The following is a 20,336-nucleotide window of genomic DNA, read 5'->3' as shown; positions in this document are numbered from 1 at the left end:
GGGGAAACTGGGAATGGAGAAATTTACATGTAAATAAAGAAAATATCTAAAAAAAAAACAAAAACAAAGAAACAGCAGGATTTAAAGGTTGAGACTGTTCTGAGCTGTGCCACCTGTAGATTGCATCATTTCACTCCTTTCTATAAATCTTATTACCTGTAAAATGCTGATGTGATCTCTGTCTCCTGGTGTTGGAGATATTAAAAGCAATATCAATTTTATGAACAGAGGGTCTGGTCCATGGTACCTGGTGGGTGATCAGAGGATGTTGGCTCCATTTTGTTCTCCTGTATCTCTTGAAAATGACTCCAGTTTCACAAAAGTACCAAAGTGAGGGGTGTAAACCAGTTTGACTGTGCCCATATTCTTTTTGTTTGGGTTGAAACTGTGTCTGTAAAGCACCTACTCTAATATCCTCATAGATGTTTTCCGCTTTATTCATTTCTAGACACTGATGCTCTTTTCATTGTTATGTGAATTGTTCATCAGCAAGTAGATTAGGGCTATACCACTGGGCCATTCCTTACAGTAGACCTATGTGGCGCTCCTTTGTTAATTTGAGCCACTCTTTGCCTCTTTGAAAACTTCTAACAAAATCTAATTATTTTAAAGGCTGCTTTTCAGAGGGCTGCTGGGAAGAAACTGGGCAGTGACTCTGTATAGCTATTGACTCTGGCCATATTCATGAGGGCGGCTGGGAAGGGCACCAGCTTTCCCTCTCTTTCTCCAAGGCCTGTTGCCATCTTCCATACAAATTTGGCTTCTCTATAGTCAGCACTGTAATCATTATTGAATCTTGGAAATGTATAGTGAGTGAATTTCTAACCCTAGGGGGTGTTCTCAGTGAGCTAGAGCCAGTCATTCTCCTTGACTGAGACACTTTCCTACATGATGGTGATGCCAAATCTTGCAGAGCTCCAAGCAAGCCACTGTAGTCTTTGCTTGTTAATAGCCAACATGGATACACAGTTTGTTACTACTGACAGTTCACCATTGACACATTATTAACTGAATCTTATGTTTCACATTTTTTCATTTTTATCTGATGTTCTTGTCTTGCTGTAGGATCTCAGAACAAAACAAAATTTTACTAAATATCTTATATTTTACAGCTCTGTTTAGATTTGACAGTTTCTCAGACTTCTTGGTTTTGATGACATTGGAAGAGAATATTCCCTCATTTAGAACTTGTTGACCCTCTCTCTCTCTCTCTCTCTCTCTGTCTCTCTCTCTCTGTGTGTGTGTGTGTGTATGTGTGTATGGATGTTATTTTTTAAAAACTGTGTATGGTTTCAGATACTATACTCTTTAGTGAACATAAATAATAAAATCCATGAAACACTTTATTTCTACATTGACAGACTTACACTTTATTATCATTTACATTTTATTTAATTAAGTTGTTAACTCTTCAACACAGTGCTGCTTTTGTTTCAAATAATCAGTAATAGTTAAGGAAATTTCAAATGTACATTTGAAATTATAATTATTAAAGTTTTAAAGTTAAAAAATTAATTTGAAAATATATTAAGAGGTGTAAATGTAAAATTTACCTATATACTCAACCCCTTTTCCTGCACGGCCTGGACTTTGGTCAGACACGCTATTTTCTGGCCTGAAAAATTTCCTTGAGCATACTGATGATGCTTATATGCTAGACAGACTTGGGTTTTCTCTTTTTCTTTGGTAACACCTTCATTTGTACAGAGTATTTTGCACTTGATCTTAGCCAAAAGGCCGAGAAGCGAAGTACAGAGTATTTTGAAGGCAGAGGCAGGAAGAGCAAACACCATCAGGTGAAGGCTAGCCTGATCTATACACGGATCTATATACTGATCTATGTGCAGGCTGGCCACAGACTGAGTATCTGGGGGACATCACAACAAGATATTTTTCCTTTGCTCTCTGTCCATCACTGGTTTGAACTTGTTTTGTAATTGGTCTTTTTTTTTCAGGCTGACTCATGATTTTTCTGCCCTATTTTGTTTTCCTCTGGGAATCAAGGCACCCTTCGTGTGTACCAGACTTGCACTTGGTGAATCCTTGGGTATGTGGGTGGTGTCTTTCATAGCTGGACCATTCTCAGCCATTGTCTCCTTAAACATCCACTCCATTCATTTGTTCACTGTCCCTCTCTTAGGGCAGTAGCGCCTGTATCTTAGATCCCATTACTCAGAAGATCTCTTACCTCCTTTCTCTTCCTCTCTGTTTCCTTCTGTCTTTGTGTTTCAGTTATTTTTCTTGACCTTTCTTCAAGCTCATTATTCTTTGTCTATGTGCCATTTATAGACTATCAAATAAAGGGTTTTAGTATTTAAAAATTCCTAGCATTTTCATTTGTTTTTTTTTTTTTCAAATTGGCTCTAGTTTTCTTAATTTTTTTCATCTGTCCCTACAAGTTCTCTCTTTCTTCCCAGAGCCTTTCACACACACTTATTTTCACAGTTCATTCTAAATAATATCAACATACGAAATCTATATATCAGTCCCACCCCCATTTTGAGGTTACATTGCCTTGCTTCTCTCTCTACATATATCAGAATATTTAATAGGTCAAATATTATATTTTAATAAATAATCTTAAGTCCCACTTAAATACTAGTTGATATCAAAAACATAAGTGATTTCAATGTGGGGCATTATGCAGAAGAAACCAATAATGAAGCAAACCCAGCTGCTCTTATGAGAAGTTGTATTAATGGTTGGACTTCACACAATCCTGACACGCTGGCTGATAAGAACTTATTCTGCCACCCTTCACTGTGTAAGAAATGTGGTCTATCTTGGAGACCTGTCTTCCTTTTGGGAACTTGGGTACATGTTAGGAAAAACATGCCCATGTCAGTAGTATCCAGCCCAAAATGTATGGGCACTGAATGTCTGAAAACATCTTTTATTGACATCAGTATACTTGTTTCAGGGAGTATGACTGTGTCCTCTATGACTATACTGGAAGAAAATTCTTAGATATTTGCTCCTGGTTTCCCTTGACTTAGTCTCATATTTACCTTACCTAGACTGACATTGCTCTGTCCTCTTTTTCTGTAATTGGTTTTATGATGATTCCTCTGGGGCCTCCCAGTGAGTCTGTAAACCTGCAGTTGTTCTTAGGACCCTTCAACCCAGAAAGCAGTGATTCTGTAGTATGTGGCCCAGCTGGGTCCAGAGCTAGTTCCTCTGTCTGTGACATTCTGTGAGCACAGTCAGGACTTTGCTTTTTATAAGACTAAACTTCCGTGCCCCAACACTCCTGAATATCACCAAGCTGCTGGGTCTCTAAGCATGAGGTTATCATCTTCACAGGCCTTCCCTGCTGCCTTCATAGAGTGGCTACCCACTGCATGTTCATGTTGGCCCTGTCCTCCATGCCAGACCCAGAGGAACCTCACCTCATGTCAGAAGAAAGGAGAGTTATTGAGGAAATAGCCAGCTGCAGACAGATGTGACAGATTTAAGGTCACCCACAGAGTGATCTGGCAGCATTTTTGTTTAATTTTATCTACACATAGTTAACCACACTAGGAAGGGAGGACCTTGAGTCGTGTCCTGTCACAAGCAACCATAGGAAAAGCACCATTGTGTAGTTGGATTAAAGCCCTGTGTCTTAGAGGAAGGCCTGTGCTCATGGGCTTTCATTCTGCCTTAGAGCCCAGCTCAATCATCTGTTGGATAATCTTCGGCAAGTCCTGTAACCTTCCTAAGTTACCTGTTGCTTAGCAATAGAAGTAGTATATGAGCAACCTCTGTACACATCAACACTAGTAAGAAATTTAGTGATAAGGACTAGCTACATGATTCTCAGATATTCATATCTGTCCTTTCTCTGCCTTCTTCCTAGTCACAAGAATTTGCCTTGACTGTACATACACTGTCCATCATGGTTCCATTACTCAACATTCTTGGTATCTGAGGCAAGCTCCAGCTGTTCTTAGTGTCACAGTCACATGTCCCACTGGTTTGACATTCTCTCTCTTTTTTTATTGATTTAAGTTTTATTGCATTATGAGAAAAGGTACATAATTTCAGTTTATCTGAATTTGTTAATATTTAAAAACATTTTATGTAAATAAAATTACGTCACACTCTTCTTTCCCATTTGTACCCCAACTCCTCCCAGAGACCCCCTTCAATACCTGCAATACCTTTCATTTTTTTTATTTTGTCATATTCTTAAAAATTTATAACAATAAAATTATAACAATATTATAACAATATTATAACAATAAAATATTATATTATAACAATAAAATATTATAACAATAAAAATGAGTATTATAAAAGTTGTTTGATATAAAACAACAATCAATTGAATAGTCTTATGTAGATTCTTTGACAGTTCTCCACATAGTGTGCTCTATCACATAAATATGCCCCTGGGCAGAGAACCTTTCACCAGGTGTATTGTCCATATAGAGTGCTTGTGAACCTCTAGGCATGCACTCCTCATCAGCCCCACGCCTTCCCACTGGATTTACTGCCCATGGTGTCCAGTTCTGCTTCCTGGAAAAGACCAGGCTCTGTATTTCCCTACCATTCCCTCTCCATCACTGCTGCCCACCAGTGCTTTCATCACACTGAGACATATCGCAGGGGCTTAATACCCAAGAGACTTTGCACATTAGCTCTATCCTCTATAGAGTTTCAAGGTCACCAAGAATCTCCTGCCCTCTAGAGAATAAGTTTTTAAAAAATGATGTGTGAGTTGTGCAAGTCTGCAAAGAAAAATTCATTCTGAAGTCAGCAGTTTTGAAATATGTACCTTTTAGAAACAGTTCAGGGTGGCTGAATGCTGACCCATCTTTATTTAGCTTCCTCTGTTTCTGACACTGTGTGACCTTCTTGGCCATTGGCTCTTCCCTTTTTGTGGTCAGAAAGTCCTTAGATATAGCTGAGGTCAGGAGTTGACCCTTCCCCTTGACAACACACTGTCAAATTTATATTTGATAGTGTTTGAATGCGTTTGAGTCCTTGATAGTCGGAGCCACAAAGCCCAAGGAATCTATTGCTTTATTGCAGTTGAAACTTTGCATAGCCACAGCATTGTCACAAAACCGATAAGAGGTAAAGGAGACCTTAATCTCTAATCTCATTATCACTGATAAACTATTTCCTCTGGAGTACCTATACCACTGCTCAGCAATCAGAATGTTCAGGGACAAAGTAAGGACAACTAAGGAAATCAATTTTTACTGGATATTTTGATGGGACGTACATGAGGTGATCTGGGAACCAGACCATTCTCTGGTAGGCAGTATGCCAGGTGCACAGGCTTCTGGGCTGAGCTCAGGCCCCTGTCTGCCAGGTTCATAGGCCTTTGCCGAGCGAGCCAAAAGTGCATCAAAATTAATCGCCATTGTATGGAGTGTTAGGGAAAAGTTATGTCCCAGGAGCTGTGGGAACTCAGAAGACCAGCACAACCATAATTCTCATTTTTTAATTCTTATTTCAGCCAAGTTAAGATGATATTATCCTATTGCTTAAAACCCATATTTTTAGAAGCCTGCAGCCAAAAGGTTCTCCACTGATTGATAACCACAAGTCAAAGGGAATTCAAGCAGCACTTGGAGAAGGAACAGATTAAAGGGTTCAGTGTCCACAAGTCCATCAGCGGTGTACTGAAATGTATTGTAATTTATATGTGGGAAGTATTGAGCCATACGTGATTTGCATAATTGAGCAATCCCTGTCGAGATGTGATCTCACTGAGTCTTGTCCCTGAATGTTCTGGATGTGCCATACAAGGTGGTCAAAGATGTCCTTATTGCCTGAGAGCCCAGGGTACCTGTCAGGCGAGGGTTGCTCTGCTCCATGGTGTGACCTCATCCTTATGGAGAGCCACTCGTATGTGGGAAAGCGTTGGCCCTGTAAAGTTTTCCTTGCCTAGGAATCTAAGGTTCCTCAAGAGGAAAGTCTCAGAATAATGAGTTACCTGTCCGTCCAGAATGATGGAGACAGACAGGAACAAAGTCAGAAATGCCAGGCTTTCATCCTATGTTTAGAAACAGTTACTTCAACCCAAGTTGCAGAGCCAACTCTCTTTAACAAAAGCAGTTTCCAGGTGCCTGCATTTTGATAGTGAAGTAAGTGCCAAAGGCCATTGTGATGTGACTACAGCAAGCTGCAGTTAGCTATGCCTGTGGAAGGCAAGGGGCATCTGAACACATGAGAACATATATGCAACACTGGACAAAGACAGTATGCAGGATGAGGTCAGCCAAGGAGATTCCTTTTTTTTTTCTTTGAGACATAATTTCTCTGTGTAGCCCTGGCTGTCCTGGCTGTCCTGGAACTCACTCTGTAGACCAGGCTGGCCTCGAACTCAGAAATCCGCCTGCCTCTGCCTCCCAAGTTCTGGGATTAAAGGCGTGCGCCACCACTGCCCGGCCCAGCCAAGGAGATTCCTGTTGAAATAATTTACTCCTGGCTTTCCTTCTAACCCTTGTAAGGAAGGGATAGAAGTGAAAGGATAACCTTGAGTGCATAGAAGACAAACACTTGTAAGCAGTTCGCTTCTAGTATCCTGAGTGATCTCACTCAGTTGTCTGGCATTGCTGTGGAAAGTGTTTTATATGCACACTTTAATTTGCCCTGAAAACCTATCAGGGCAGGTATTAACATCTCCATTTTTATAGATCATAAGGTTAGGGCATGTAAGGGACATAAGTTAGGACTACTGAAGCTTTCCAGAGATGATGCTTAGGTTTTGATGTCTTTGTGTCTTTTGTGAAGTCATTTGGACATAATGACCTCATCAGTCTATGCCTGTAAAGGACAGTGATCTTTTTCCCCCTTTGTCCTTTTCCTTACTTGATAGTACATATCCACAGGTATATATTTAGCTATCAAATCTCAAGCATAACATTGGCATAGGATGCTGGCTAAATTGTTGCTGAAACACTTACCCTATTCAGTGGAAACCACAGAATTCAGGGGCAGCAGGGGAAGACTAAGTGTGGGGATTCCATGGCAGTATCTGACCTTGAAGGGCAGTAAGGTCTCTGATACTGCACTCATTTCTCTTTTCTATGAGTGTGGAGATGTGCGCGGGAGGGAGAAAGGACGTGTGCACCTGGGTGGTACTTGGCCCTTTGTTAACCTTGTTAACTGGCTTCTGACTGCAGAGCCTGTGCTAAAGACCTTTAGTGCCATGTTCAATTCTCTTGTACCAAAGATTTTTAAAGCATCTCTAGAAAAAATGGAAACTGGATGGGTTTATGTTAAATTAAAGTCCTATCCATCTATGAGTATGCAATATATTCTCTGAAAATATTGCATTTTTGACATCACAAGTGATTACAATATTAATAATAATAACAACAAGAAAATGAAATCGATAACCAGCTAACACTAAAGAGTCTTCTAAGCTCCTCCACCAAATGCAATTAGTGTGGATTGATTGACTGTTACTTATTGGGATGAGTTCATTGCCTTAAGGCAAGCTGGCTTTGAACTTGTGGTACCCCACAGCTTTATAAAATTTATTCTTTTAAATTGTTTAATTTATCTCTGGCCGTATTTTAAAACTGAACTAGCTTTGTGCTCATTAACTGTTAAGAAGATCTGCCTCCTGCTCTTTGGATAGTGACTCTGGCATTGGATTTGTCCCTGCCAAGTTTGACCCAGAGTAGAGCTGAGCACCAGCTTTGGATGATGGGAGTTCTTAAGAGAGTCAAGAGCATTAGCAAAACTTTTAACCCTTGGCTTGCTAAACTTGTGTTTGAGACTCCCAATACAACACAAAGCTGCTGCCAGGCAAAACCTGCCTGTGTTAAGGGGGTGAATAGTATTTTCATTGACACCCATATCCTCTAAGCCTCAGAGCTACTTAGACATCGTTGTACACGTATCTTTGGTACAAATTTCTCTGAAGGCTAGTCACTAGAAACAAGAGTCCAGGAAAGCCTCCGTTCTTCCCTGTGCTTCTCTTTGTAAGTCACATGTCTGTCTATATCCAGTTGCTTCTGTCTTCCTGCTGTTCTTTTCCTGTCTGTCTCCCCCAAGGCTGCTTACATATCAGTGTGTGGTCGGCAGAGTCAACTGTCTTTTGGCAGTACTCACAAGGAAAGCATGGATCTCACTCGTGACTGAAAATACTGCCAGCTACCAGCCCCTTACCCTCAGCCTCCACTCCTCTAGGCAGACCCAGTGCAGCCATATCTCCTGGTCCCCGGCCCCATGCTCAGCTTATACCCGCTCCTCACTTCTGCTCTGCTCTGCTTCCGGATGGCCACAGTGCTCTCATCTTTAGTTTCAAGCCTCATGCTTTGTTTTTGTAGGTTTAATGTTATCTGGCAAATATTATGCATTTTGTTTTGATGCAGGATGTAACTCCTTTGAGGCTTTGGTTTTACTTTTTGTTCTACTTCTGACACTCTTTAACAGCACTTTTTAGTTTGTGCATGAGTGCAGTCTGCAGATCTTTTATATATATTTTTTACAGTGGGACTCACTCACCACTTACTGGCCTCAATTTTGTTATGTAGATGAGAATGACTTTGAACTCCTACTCCTACTCCTACTCCTACAGGTGATGGGCACCATGCCTCGTTTGTGTGGTGCTAGGAATGGAACCTAGGGCTCTGGGCATGATAGGCAAGCACTCTGCCCGATGAGCTACATACCTGACTCTAGCCTGCTGCTCTGTATAAGCTGACTTTGAGGTTGAGTATGAAATTCTAAGCTGCTTTAAGAGCTCAGAACCATAAAGGTTCAGGATACCACACACCTTCTATTATGGGACATCGATGGGTTCATTCTCATTTCATATATAGCCTTGAGACCTAAGTCCTTCCTTCTCACAGTAGTGAGAACTTTGAGATGCTAATGGAATGAAGCATATGGGAGTACTTTGGAAGTGAGGTGCTTTGTAATTGTGTTGCTCCTAGCTTCAGTGAGTCAGGACTTGGTTAGTGCCAAACCTCAGAGCAGTTTTGCAGACAGTGTGCAAGGGTTTGTCTGTTTTTCAGCAAAGAGGAAGTTAAATATCTGCAAGTGTATTGTTTTCTTTTGTTGGGCCCTGTAAACCTTGTTTCACCATTGTTAAGGAATATAAACCCCAAGATTCCTGTGAAAGGCATGTGGTTGATCCATCTGGTATATCCTTTGGAAATAAGGAAAATGTAGTTAATGTGGATCTTCAGTTTTGTGGCAGTGTTAATCCTGTCTGGTCTGCAGTTTCCAGTCAACAGGAGCACACTGGTGGTTAACAGGCATTCCAGACAGGGCTACACAAATTCAGGTCACCACGGTGGGGCTAGGGAGAAAAGGGGAAAAAAGGCTGATTGTGTCACCACCAGTATTCTAGGTGTTAGAAGTACCATTGTCAAAATGACACTTCCACATTGATGCTGTGGTTTGAAACCCAAAGTCATCTGTAAAATGAAAAGCTCAGTGTAGTGGGAAGGTTGCAGAAGTCTCTCAGCTGATGCAGCAGCAGGAGAGATTGTAGTTGAAGTCACACTCATTTGCAGTGGCCTCGATTGATCTGTGCACCAGCTCCCTAGGAGGATGGTACCTGACCTATGGAGTCTGGCTCAAAGCCTGGTTTCACAGTGACTCTCTGAGAACCCACTGAAGCAGCCCCTACCTCCCAGGTCTCATCTACAAAATGTGCTTTATTTTTTTACTCTAGATGACAAGCGGGCAGGACAGGCTTAGTGGCTACTCTGCTGCTCTCTTCTCGGTTCTCATCAGCAGATTGGAGTCCCCTTTGTTTTCTCCTCTTCTCTGTCACTGCAAACATAAACAGGAAGGACGTCATGCTTCAAATGCAGGTTTTCAGATGAAAGGAATACTGTGTGGTCTGTTGTTTTAGATGAGCCCTTTTGCACCCAAGATGCCCATCTGAGCCATCGGTGGGAGTTACTTGATAAGGTATCTGTGTGGGCTTCTTTGTTTATATTACCACTAATCCAGTCAACTAAATAAGCAACTTGCCCAAAGTTCCACAGCTGTTAAGAGGCAGAACCCAGATTGAGTCTAAGTCTCTCTGACACCAGAAACTTCTGACAGTCAAAAATGGTGAGAAATATCCCAGGTCACAGACCTCTTCTGGACAAATTGTTGGGAGCACATTCTAGCAGCATCAGTCCTGGACCATGTTCAAGAAGGGCAATTCAGGGGCACCTCAACCTGACTAGGCTGCCAGCTCATCTCTTCCTTCCTAGGATCTGTGGTGGAATTATCTCATATGTCTAAGTAGTAACTGAATTAGGTCTGGGAGAGATATGAAGGCTGAATTCAAAGTTCACAGGAATGTGGGAGCTGCCTCCTCTAGCCTAGCTGCATCTTCTCCGGCTACCTTAATGCAAGCTTTCATTTTAGGAGATTGATGGCTACTTCTGACATTAATGAAACAGACTCCATCTTCTCCAAGTACTGGTGTAAATTTTACAGGTGTCTCATTTGAATCCAAAGCCCTGGGGAGTGCTTGCATAATCCAAGGCTGTAGCTGAGCGAGGCTGAGAGTGGGAGGTGAGATCCTTAGTTAGTGTCCACTCTGGGCCTGTGCCCTTCTGAAGACCCACCTTCGTACCTCAGGGTCTGGTGGTGAGGAAGCCCATGTAACAATAGTAAAGCAATTTTGTGGCACAAATTAAAGAAAGGACATGTAGAAGTGTCCTTTCATGGCCAAGCAGAGGCTTTGTTAATCGTAATAGAGGCAACCATTCATAATCTCTATATTCTGAAGGTTTGCCATCAAACCTTGCACAGGGGGACTATGTCACTGAGTTTCCCATTAATCACCCAATTCTTTTCTCTATTCTTCCCTTCACTCTTTCTGAAGTTGATTGTGTATTCAGAATATCAAATACTACATGAACTATGTAATAAAGACTGTCAATTAACAGTCATGTCATCACTGTCTGGAAACGGATCATTTCCTCATTAGATGCCCTCTGAGGGCCTTCCTGAGCTATTGCCTTCTCTATCCCAAGATTACTGCCTGTTTTTCTTTCACTCTATAGTTTTATCATCTATGCATGTGTGTCCAGAGAAATTAATCTAGTCGTAAACATCTTAATTATACATATACATATATATATACATATACACACGCACATATAAATGGCTACTCCTTATTTATTTTTCAAGATTTTCATACATTGTGCACTGAATCTGTTTCCTCTACATCCTCTCCCTCCTGTTATTTTCCTCTGTTACCCTAGATGCTTTCAGTTCAGCCCTCATGTTGCGTATATGTCCAGGACATTTGGGATGTTTGTGTTGAGCTTTGCTTCAGCCACATTGATGAAACAGAACAGGGATCTTTCTTTTTCCTGGTTCTAATCCACTCGTTCTTTGCAGTAGCCAAGTCTACTGGCTGCTGATTCCAGCGCTGGCCACTAGGCAAGCATAGATGATTGTGCTCTGACGTGGGCTCCATAGAGGAGCTACCGGCCATGGGAGCAGGTGGACATGCTGATCGAAGAGTTCCCTGGAGAGAAGGAACTGGTTCTTCTGAGAAAAGTTGGGGGTTTCTTGACATGCATGTGGGTGTATGTCATATGGTGAGCTCATGAGCATGTGTGGTGAGTGTGTCCACTATCAGGCACAAGGGATCACATGTTATTCTATGGTGAGTTAACATACTCAAGCAATTGTGAGCATGTGTGCTGAGTGTGTCCACTATCAGGCACATGTACTGTTAGTAACTTGTGGATGAAAAGGTGATGTTAGAATCATCAGTTTTGGCCCAAATCTGTGAAGTGTGACTCACAGCATAAGCAAAGGCCTTCACACCAGCAGGGATTGCCTTCAGTAGGCATGGGAAATGTTTTCAGGGGATGTGGTTCTGTGAAGTTCTGGTCAGGTGGGCAAAAAATCCGGTGCATGACAAACAGTTGACACAAGGAAGTACTGAGTCTGAGTGTATTTGCACAAGGAAAATTTAGGCTTAAATAGTATACAGAAAACAGGGCAGATGACAAAAGTCACATAGGCATGTGAGGATTACATCAAGGTCAGTAAGATCAGAGAGCAAGACAGAAGTCACATAGGCAAGTTACAGTTCTATTGTGTTTTTGTGATCTCTTTGGAGCCTTGGTAGGTGAGCAGAGGCTTACTATCCCATTTAATAGAAGATCATGCTTTGTGGATGCATTGTGATATTCTTCCTGGAGTCAGTGGGTCAGCACTGAACTCAGTTTGAACTTCTTTATTCACATGACTTTGGCTCATTGTCACTGAGACGTGGCATATATCACTAAGATGCCACATCCCCCCTTTTTCCTTGTCATATGATGTTAAGATCAATTAACTAATGAGACTATTGAGGAAAAAGACAGTGTGGCCTAAGGAACTTCAGCAGAAAGGAGTGAAGTCAGAAGGGCAGAGATGCCTACAAAGAGGAGCATGAGGTACCCTCAGCAGGACAGGTATGTCCGCCCATCTCCTTAAGGTTGTCCTAGAGTTTTAGAGAGTAGAGCAGGGTGAGGTGGGATGTCTTTAGAGAAAGATGAACAGCCCAAGGATGTAAGGCAGAACTGCAAGGTGATACAGTGTGCAGGGAGCTCTTAGACACTGCCTCATATACACCTGACAGTCACAGACTGTCTTGAGCTCATGTGGGACTTTGTACATGCCTTTGCCGCCAAGTGCAATACCTGCTTTGTCACAGAGACTCTGAGGAGATCATCTGGACTGTGCCTGTCTGCTTCCTGGCAAGCTTCAGCAGACTCGGGAGGAAGTGCGGGAACTTATAAAATGAATGATGGGTAAGAAGCAGTCAGGAATGTGGTCCGGGACATGGTACATGAAGATTAGGGCAGAGTGGCAATAAGAAAGGATGTGATGTGACAGCATCCAGTGATTGGGGATGACTGTGGAGAGGAGTGTGGCCAGAGCCGTGGTGGAGCAGGCAAGCCAGAGAGGAAGGTACCGTTCCCTACACTATGCGTGGGGAGCAACAGCTTGATCAGAGGTACACATGGCCTACTTCCATGTGTGAAAAGACTGCTTATAAGAGATCAGTGCAGAAGAAGGACTCTGGACAATAGGGTAGACTGGCTGTCAGTGCAGGCAAGTGCGGGACTCAGAAGGGCTCTCACATGGCCTTCACTGCCTGCCTAAACTCTCCTTCCCTTCTGGATGCTCTGCAGCAGAGGTTCAGCTCATGGGGACGGGGTGGTGGTGGAGGCTCTTTCTCTTTTGAATCATTAATCTACTTAACATAATGTTTATATATTTCTGATTACTTAAAATGCATTCAGCTGTAGGAAACCTGGCTTATGAAGAAAAGCCTTGAAGCAAATATAACCCCAGTTGTGCTTACTCAACCCTTGGGTATATTGTCTTCCATTTTGCTCCCATGTCTACAAGAATCCTGGGTAGCCGGCTTATCATCTGAGTGCAGATATATCCTTAAGGGAAATACTCCTGTGTCACAGGTGCTTCCAACATTGTCCCTGCTTTCCTTGGGTGCTGTTCTAGGTGCTGTTATGTCAGGACACTGTAGCTAAAGGGGACTCTGCTCCTTAGAGTACATGTTCTCATGGGAGAGTCAGACACAGCAGAATATAAGGCTAACTGTGTGTCATAGAACAAGACAGTGAAAGTCAAGAAATAGTTTATTGCAGTGAACCAGTTTCAAGATCTAAAGGGATGATCTCTGAGCTCATGGAGCAAAACTGAAAAAGAAGTGTGTGAAGACACCTGGGGGCCAAAGGGGACATCCAAGTTGCTGTGAAAATCACTTGCTATCATAACTCTGGATGGAAGTCTTGTGGTGGTGGTGCAAACCTTTAGTCCCAGTACTTGGGAGGCAGGGGCAGGTGAATCTCTGAGTTTGAGGCTAGCCTAGTCTACAAATCAAGTTCCAGGGCAGTCAGAGAAACACAGTTTCAAACAAAACAAACAAACAAAAGCCCCCAACAACAGTAACAACAGAACAGGATGGAAGAAGAGCATAGATAGTCATGGATTCTGGCAGTGGTGATGTAACAGGGTACCTGAGCATTTAGCATTGCTGTCAGGGAAATGGTCTCCTGGCCTTTTACAACAGCTGTGTTCTGACATTAATTTCTAACTCCCATACTTCAGAGGAGGGAACTAACACATCAAGGGGTGGAGGAAAATGCTTAAGGTCCATGGCTCATAGGTGATGGTGGCAACCTTTTACCTGACCCATTGCACTAAGAAGACACAGGGACATAGAAGATCAGATGTGCCACAGTCCTGCCATTAGATCTTGTATGCCATTCATGCTCACTTAGTGCTGGGAAGGGTTCTGTTGGATCTTTAGCAAGGAGTTTGGGATTCTTGATCAGGATGTTCCGTCCCCATTCTCACTTCCTCCCAATTGAGAAATTATCTGCAGCCAATTTGTTTCCCCTTCTGCCCTGTGCCTACTGCCTTTTCTACTCCCATCACTATTTCTGCAGAGCTTCTTTCTCACCAGCCTTGGGCTTGACATTTTTGATTGGATATAAGCAGTTGAAGAAACCAGTTGAAGTACCTTATGGATTGATCTGCTCCAAATCTTGGTAGGACAGGTAAAAATGTGGTTATCTTCTTGACAGTTCAGCTTTTCCTGATGCAACAAAGATGTGGTTCTGTTCTATCTGTGCAGAAGCTGTGAAAACCATTTTCCTGTTGCTGTTGTTAATTTTCCATTTATTTCTTGACATTTTCTTCTATAGCTTGTTGACTTTGAAAATAACAATGGTGGTGACAGCTAACATATGAACTAACACTTATCATGTGTCATGTGCTGTATTTATAGCATCTTACTCCATCCTTACAGGGTCTGATCTTATGTACATTTGACAGATGAGAAAGTGAGGCACAAAGAAGGTCAAGAGGCTTCCCGGGCACTTGTGATCAGACGGTACAGCTAGACTTGTGCCTGCTTTGGCTTAAGAGGCTTTTGTTAGACATCACACAGATTTGTATGTGTGTATGCACACACATGTGTGTATTATTTTGTTTTAGAGACAGTTTTGCTATGTAGCCCAGGTTTTCTCCTTGCCTCAGCTTCTTGTCAGCTTCATGCCTGGCTTCAGATTTCTTTTATTCTTAGTATCTTTTAAACTGCTGCATTAATCTATCCCAATTATTTTTTTTTTTTGACTGTGGGTAGTTTTGGTTGTGTAGGGCAATCTATAGCTAAATTCCTTTAGTTGAATTCATTGCTGTACTTGAACTTGGTCAAAGGCTTGAGTCAGCTCAATGTGTATTAGCATTTACTCTTCCAGATATTTCCCCTTATGGGACTTTAGGCAGATCATGTAACCATCTTTAAGTTCAACTAACTGTCTGAATGAGAGAGAAAGAGAGAGAGAGAGAGAGAGAGAGAGAGAGAGAGAGAGAGAGAGAGAGAGAGAGAGAGGGAGAGAGAGAGGGGGGGGAGGGAGGGAGAGAGAGATAGAGAGCGAGCGAGCGTGTACGTGCAACAGACTGGGTTTGTTGCAGGGACCTCTTGTTCTGCAGATAAGATAAGAGTTCTGGTCAGGTGGGCAAAAAATCCGGTGCATGCATGACAAACAGTTGACACAAGGAAGTACTGAGTCTGAGTGTATTTGCACAAGGTAAAATTTAGGCTTAAATAGTATACAGAAAACAGGGCAGATGACAAAAGTCACATAGGCATGTGAGGATTACATCAAGGTCAGTAAGATCAGAGAGCAAGACAGAAGTCACATAGGCAAGTTACAGTTCTATTGTGTTTTTGTGATCTCTTTGGAGCCTTGGTAGGTGAGCAGAGGCTTACTATCCCATTTAATAGAAGATCAAAAGTGATATGGAGGAGGGGAAAGCCAGACAGGATGTGGAGGTGTGAGTTTAGAGTCCCAGAACTGGGGAGGTGGAGATGTATGTGTCCTTCCTCACGAGCCAGCCTAACAAAGTGGCCATCTCCTAAGTAGTAAGAGCCAAAACAAGATGGTTGCTCCTGATGACAGCGTCTGAGGTCGACTTCTGACTGCCACCCATCTATCAAATGAACCCACATACAAATTAATAGGCATACAATCGAGAAAGTGCACATGCATCCCTGGCCCCCAAAGCAATTAGAGTTTTTATGGCTAACCTAGTGATGGATCTGATATCTGAGCTCACCTCTTGCCTCCTGGTTTACTCCATCTATCCACTCTTGCTTGATGTCACAATGATGTAATGTCACTATGGACAGCCTGCTATAGTGTGGTGGTGTTTGTGGTCTAATAATGCTGCTTCTAATAACATATCTTATACCAACTAGTCTACTTGGTACAGGCTGCTACAATTACCTTGACTTTTCCCACTTTTACTAGGATGCCAATCAAAGAAGTGCTTAAGCTTCTGTGTTAATTTCTTAGGTCTGTCTCATCCAAGATATCAGACTTAGGCCATTTATGTTCTATATCCTCAGGCTTGACACACTAGAGTCATCTGATACTGTCACCCTCTGCATAGAGAGGTCCATCTCAAAGGAACAGGATCAGATGTTGGTCTCTGAGCCTTTTGGAACAGACCGACAAATGGAATGCAAAACTTGTTAGCTTGGATTAGACTTTTCCTGATCTAAATCCATGAACTTAAAAGAGTTGCTGCCTTCCAAAATCAATTGTACATTTATTCAACCTACCCTGTGGGTCATGAATAGATGATATTCTTCTGGACATTGGCCCATGACCCAGAACTCACTCCTGACCCACGTCCCCTCAGCAACTTGCTGAATTCAGCTTTTGTTTTTACCTTGCTAGTGAATCTCCTCAGTGAGCTCACCACAGCTGACCTTTTCTTGTCAGACCTGTGAACACTCCTATGGCCTTTTCTGATTGGGCTTCTCAGTGTACTTGACTCTACTATCTCTCCCACTGTGAGGACAACAGCCTTGAACTCCACAACTCCATAAGCTTCTAGTTCTGTCTGAGCTCCCTTTCTGCTGCCCACTTTCCTGCCCATTATTCTGGGCCACTACTGTAATACATAAATGCCAATTCTCATGTCACAGGCACATTTAATCATAGAGCATCTGCCAGGGGCTCTAAGTTCAGATATATGGCTATACCACAATTTTTTTGTGTGTTTTATATTTATGGCTCTACCTTTTCTCTGGACCAGGTATCTAGATTTCCTAGTATTCCTCCTGTAAGACTGTTATCATTTCTTCTCTTCTGTTATCTGAACTAGACGCAATGATGACTGCTTTACTCAATCCTTTAACACTTCTTTCTCCACATCATCTGAGCCACTGGGTCCATCTGAGTTTCCATCTCCTTCTCTCTAACTGGTGGCTTCCTTGCAGGGCATTTGTTCCTCACTCTAGGCTGGCCCTCAGTGTCTCTGGCCAAAGCACTGCAGCAAAGGATGACTGGTTCCTGCTCCACTCTAGTTTCTTTCAGGCCATCCTGTTTCCAGAGCAATAATTTTAAATTCGAGTAAAAGGTCTACAATTCCAATACTTCAGAGTATTGTGAAGTTAAAAGCCATATCATGTACCAGGACTTTCCTCTCTAAATAAGCCAGCAGGCTGAAGGTATTATTTCTGGAATGCTAGTATTTACACAGACATCAAGAAAAGACAATGAGATTGTTTACTGGCCACATGGTACTCACTCTCCTGCCTGATACCTAGAGCTTAATGTTATTGTTACCATAGATCACACATTAATAGTTGATGTGTGTGTGTGTGTGTGTGTGTGTGTGTGTGTGTGTGTGTGTGTGTGTGTACCATACTGGTGCAGTGGCCTTAGTTTTTCCCACTCTACCATGGCTATTAGTTGATGGTTAACTCAGGGCTGGCTCATATCTAGTATATATAAGCCTGAATCCCTCCGAGAAGACCCGTGAAGACGGATGCTCTCAAAATTGTGGCTACTGAAAAACTAAATCATTTCTGTGTGATGAACTCTGTCTGGGTCTGAGACATACTGGGAGACCATGAGGCTTTGCACAAGTTCCTGCATCACTTTGTGCCTAAGTTGCCTTGTTAGTAATATGGGACCAATAATTGTACCCATATCAAATAGTGAGACTTAGAGGAATGAGTCAATGAAAAGAGCACAGCTCCCTGGCATATGGTAGCTCAGGAACTGTTGGATGAAACAGCTTAATTATGATGGTAGATCTCAGAAAGCTGATTAAATAACTCCAGTGTGACCGAACAGAAGCTGTGACTGGTGGCTCCCTGTCTTTTGTCTGATTTCTTTTGAGCCTCAGTAAGAACTTTAGATCTTGTTCCAAGTGAACTATGTGGATGCCTCAAGTTTGTGTGTCTCCTAACTCTTGGCTAGATTCTGGTCTGAAGCTCAGAATAAATAATGTCTCTTTGGAGGTCCAGTGTCATTTGCTATTTGCGAGTATCTGGCTTAGGAACCAAGTTTTATGATTTAGTTTGCTTACGTAGCATTTAATCTTTGAAAACTCATATATATTCAGAGAATCACAAGCCTGCCTCATTTATCATGGAATCCCCAGATCAGGGAACAGTGTCTAACTCACAGTATGAGGTCAATAAATAGATGCTTCAGATATGAAATCTTAAGGCCGGAAGCTTTGGAGGTGCAGCCAGACTTCACGTGGAGCAGGGCCTTAGCAGTGGTTGGTGTGCCTTCTTGGTACCACAGCCCTTACAGAGTTCCCAGATTGTCACTATCCTGCCTTCTCAGCCTAGAATTAGATTTGCTAGAAAGGTCCCAAGTGTGGTTCAGTGAATGTAGTTTAGGATGGAATATCCCAGCAAGGGATTTCATGAAGTGATGGAAAGGGTTTAAGGAGCAGACTCAAGCCCAGGGAAGGCAATCGTTATCTTTCTAGCCCCAGAACTGCTCATCTGGGAGCCATCTGCTCAGCCCGGTGCTGAGCTCACTTTATCACAGCAGCCTGATGTCCCAGTCTGTCTGGGATGGTGTGGCAGAGCCCTCTCCCAAACCTGCCAATGCCAAGAATTGAGATTTTGATAAAACTCTGTAGCTTGCGGATTGCTCTTTCATTTGGCCTCCTCTGCACACCCACCCCACCCCCCATACCTGTTTGCCATTTTTTTCTTATGAGAAATCCTTCCAAGGACTCTGCATGGGAATTAAAGAGCATTGGAATTCTCGTGTGGCAATTTATCTGCTTCACCACATGAAGGATGGACTGGACTCTACAGTGTGGATTTGGTTTGTAGGACCATTCCTTACTTTGATTGGCCCCTCTCTTTCGCAGCTGTTGCCCACTGACTGCCCCATGTGGGCAGTATAGCATTCTCAGTTTCTTTTCTCGAAGTCTTTTCTCGAAGTGTAAGTGTTAGCATTCCAAAAATAATAAACTCATAATGCTTATTCATTTAGAAAGGAAAGTGCTAGAATATGGGGTAGCTTTTTAACTTTATAATAGTCTGTTATTAGAACTTTTGTTCCTTGTACAGTTGATAGACGAGAAACCCCTACAAGTGCTGTCTTTGTTTCAGGTCCTTGTGGTCCAGACCACATTTCTGCTAAATGCCCTAAATAATAAATGCAATAGCCCTAAATAACCTGTGTCCAGGATGCTTTTGATGTTGGGTGTTCTCTGAGAAGTTTTGAAGCTCCTGTTTGTCTTTTGTTTGAGAATTGCCTTCCTGGGGCATTACAGCTTCCCCTTAGGAGGATTTTGGCTTGAGATGTCCAGTGGCAGAGTGTTCACCTTTCTATCCCTGGTGCCCAAACCAATACAGTTGGAATGGCCTCCGTCTCTGGACTACAGTGGCAGGCAGAGAGGGCTAGGGACAGATCCTAGGGGCTAGATAACAGAAGTGGTTGAGCCATAAAAGTGGCCATGGTGAGTGCCAGCTTTTTGTGGTTGAATGATCAGCAGATTATGTAGGAAGATATGAATCTAAAATTGCTTTGAGTTATGCCTGTAGCATGTCCCTGTGGTGAAAACTAGAAGGTAGATAGATATTCCTACTTGAGGGAGAGGAAGGATCACACTGAACATTTATAGCAGCCATCAATGGTATAAAAATGATCATGGAAACTAGAGCAGAAAGACAGAGCAGGCCCCAAGGCAGTGGCTTAGAGAGTCAGCCCTGAATATCAGAGCTGAAATGCTGATCCTTGTCAGTTAATTCAGAGACCATCAGCAGAAGCTGCCAATAGCGATGCTGGTGTGTCCTCTCATCCTGGGAGGTGACACCATTTGATGGATATGGAACATGGGGTCGACCAGCCAGTGCTGGCAAAACCATTGGCAACTTAGAGCCCTAAGTAGGAAGGGGAGGAGTAAAAGGCGTGGGCGGAGACTGTTTTGAAGGAGTGAGTGGGTATGCAGTATGAAAAAAGAAGACTTAGGCAGAGGACCCCCTTTGTGTTTACCTCCTTGTGTTCATCCTTCCCCTCTGCCTCTCTGTGGGAAGACTTGGACACATTTATATACCTGAGAGGAAGAAG

The 20,336-nt window shown here is 42.6% G+C and overlaps 1 protein-coding gene and 1 long non-coding RNA gene across 3 annotated transcripts in view; one reads left to right on the top strand and one right to left on the bottom strand.

Moving 5' to 3' along the window:
• Zfat (zinc finger and AT-hook domain containing) overlaps positions 1 to 20,336 on the top strand; it is a 184,841-nt gene that overhangs the window by 126,544 nt on the left and 37,961 nt on the right. The gene's annotated exons all lie outside the window — the stretch shown is intronic.
• LOC116082763 lies at positions 9,595 to 16,063 on the bottom strand. The gene is made up of 3 exons (XR_004115421.1): positions 16,028 to 16,063; positions 14,456 to 14,647; positions 9,595 to 9,732 (listed from the first exon to the last, which is right to left on the bottom strand). It is a non-coding gene; the product is annotated as an uncharacterized LOC116082763 (long non-coding RNA).

The sequence above is a fragment of the Mastomys coucha genome, unplaced genomic scaffold, assembly GCF_008632895.1.
Source record: "Mastomys coucha isolate ucsf_1 unplaced genomic scaffold, UCSF_Mcou_1 pScaffold7, whole genome shotgun sequence".
Classification (NCBI taxonomy): domain Eukaryota; kingdom Metazoa; phylum Chordata; class Mammalia; order Rodentia; family Muridae; genus Mastomys; species Mastomys coucha.
The sequence above is the reverse complement of the archived record's forward strand: the minus strand, read 5'-3'. Positions and strand labels throughout refer to the sequence as shown.